Consider the following 2,988-nt stretch of genomic DNA (forward strand, 5'->3'; position numbering starts at 1 on the left):
TTCTTGTTAATTGTAGGAGAATGATAGCAAAAGAGAAGCAAAGAACAAGCAAAGAAAAGCAACCAGAAAAACATCCCTCAGGAGGCAGAAAACTGGCGTGCAACATGCCAGAAAGGAGGGCGTGCAACATGCACATACAAGGAAGTAGAGGAGAGGGCGTGCAACACGCCAAAAGGGAGGGCGTGCCACACGCTGGGACAAAAGTCCAGGGGGTAATTTTGTGCACAAAGTGGGCAAGCAACCTTGATCTCTTCCTACTCCAATGAGCATAACTTGAAATGAAGAGGTTCAAACGAAGCGCTTCTAGCGGTGTTAAAAAGCTAACATCCAAAACTTTCCAATGATATATAATAGTCCATGGTGTATATGCATAAATGTGGGCATGCAATACGCCAAAGCCAGGGTGTGTCACATGCCCAAAAAGCGTGCTCCAAGAGGCCAAGAATCGTGGCGTGTAACATGCCAAGATAAGGGGCGTGTCATTTTGGCATGCCTTCGAAGGAGCAGTCATGCGTACGCATCTCCTATGCATACACACAAGACCTAAAGTTTGCTTAATCATGCGTACGCATCCCCATGCGTACCCACAAAGCTTGAAAGTTTGATGGATCATGCGTACGCATCCCCATGCATATGCACAAATGAAGAATTTTGCCCAATCATGCGTACGCATCTTCCATGCGTATGCATGACTCCACTTTAAGGTTGGGCGCCACATGCCCATATACAAGAGTGTGCCATTTTGGCACGCCTTCAAGGCCTCGATAATGGCAAAAACTGGTGTGTAACATGCCATACATAGGGCGTGCCACACGCCATGGTTGGAACTCCCAAGGAAGAAAAAAGTTGCGGCGTGCTACGCGCCATGCGCAAGGCGTGGCACACCGGGCCAGAACTCCAGAAGGCCACCAAAGCTTGAGAAGAGATGTGCAACACGCCAGTGGATAGGCGTGCCACATTCCCAGAAAGGTCCAAGATCACACACTTAAAGAAGACTCTCCTCAAGCCCATATTAAATAACCAAGCCAAGGATTGAATCATTAAGTGATGGACCTAAATCACTAAGAAGATTTGAAGATTAATTTTAAAAGATTTGATTATGTTTTGCTTTTAAGTTTGCATTTAATGCTTAGTTTTTATTTTAGGTTTTAGTATAAAAAGTATCCTGAAAACTTTTTGTAGGGGTCTCAGATCTTTTGGCCGTCTTCCATTCTAAATTTTAGGTTTTTATTGAAACATGAGTCACTAATCTCCTTAGTTAAGGTTAGGAGCTTTGTTGATTCCTATAGACTAATGTTATAGTTTTTCTATCTTGATTAATGCATTGATGTTTTCTTAAGAAAAAGTTTTCGTTCTTCATCCAAAGGATTTGAATGTGTTGAAAACTAATTCTTCTCTGACTTGAATTCTCTTAATATCTTGAAAAAGTTAATTAATTGAATTAAGCTTGAAAACTTCGTCTCACGATTCTTACTTTTTGAACTTAGACTTGATAACTTGATAAGTGACATCGAATCAACTTAGTTTGGTTCTTGAGAGTTGTGTGGTTTTTTAAATCTATAAATGTTCTTAACCTCTTGTCACAATTAATTAATCAAAGAATTGATAATTGATTAAGATTAGAGAAATTGAATTACTTATAAATTGGAGTTTGATTACTTATAATTTGTCATAGATATATCATTGGTTGATTGAGATGAAAAGTAAAAAATATTTTTTTAAAAATTTTAACATTACTAAAATCTTAATTTTTTTGAATTATATTTTTTTTTCATATTTGATATTTCTGGTTTGTAGATTGGTTAGCTTTCGTTGAAGGCCTTGACTCATCAACGAAGGTCGACTTCCGATAATAGTAGTCTTATTTGTGGACGTTGGTAGCATCCATCCACAAGGTTGACGTGGTGGTATTTGAAAGTCACATTCGTTTAATTGTGTTAGTTGCGTGACGGTAGTTGTAAGAATTATTTTGATGACTTCAGATGAGCCATTTGTATTTATATTGCTTTAGTCTTCTAGTTAAGTTGTTAAGTTCATCCAGTTGGCTCGTGCGTAGATTCATTTGATTGCTATGGGTAAAAGCTCCCTATTTTATCCCTCTTTTTACTAATAGTAATACTCGTCCTTTTTTCTCTCATGTCTAACACCTTTTAAATTCTTAACTGGAAGAAGAGATCGTGTCACCTAACACGGCTTCGCCCTTAGACGACACGAACCTCTGGGAGCGCGGCGAAGAAGACATTCGAGAGAAGGGAAGCCAAGAAGGACTAGAGGTGGTACCACAGAAGAGCGGCGGCCGCTGGGAGGAGCCGCAGCTGTCGGTGGAACATCGCCGAGGCCGCCTGTAGCCAGGAACTCAAAGGCCAACCCGCTATGCTGTAGCAAACCCTTGTTAGTTCTCTTCTCACTTGACTAATCATCCCAAAGAACCTCTCATCTATTTATCTTAGCTTCTCTAAAACCCAAATTCGGAATTCGATAACCTTCAACCTTCAGAACTTTTTATCCCAAAAACGATAACTTCTTTACCGTCCTTCGCCCTCGTCTGACCCACACAAACCTTTTCTCTTGTTGACCTGTTCATATTGAACCCAGATCCTACGTGTTCGCATCTGTCGCATCACCGATCAACAGGCACGGTAAGTATTTTATAAGTAAGATAGTTAGATATTAACAATTAATTGTATATTTGTATTTTATTAGATGCATTACAGATTAACGTTTAAAAATTTTTAGCTTGACGAATAAACTCCGCCTAAAAGTTTTGGTATTTATTAGCCATTCCCGTAGTTTAATATAGTTTATTGTAATATTTATGTAGCTTAATATGGTTTATTATAGTGTCTTTATTTAATAATAAAAATACTCTTAATTGTTTGATTGATTCATTATCAATTAACTAATAAAATCAATCTATTAATTTTAATTCTTAAAGTTCTTGTTAACGTATTTTTATTACTTAACTTATTTTCATTCAACATTCATTAA

The sequence above is a fragment of the Arachis ipaensis genome, chromosome B09, assembly GCF_000816755.2.
Source record: "Arachis ipaensis cultivar K30076 chromosome B09, Araip1.1, whole genome shotgun sequence".
NCBI lineage: Eukaryota > Viridiplantae > Streptophyta > Magnoliopsida > Fabales > Fabaceae > Arachis > Arachis ipaensis.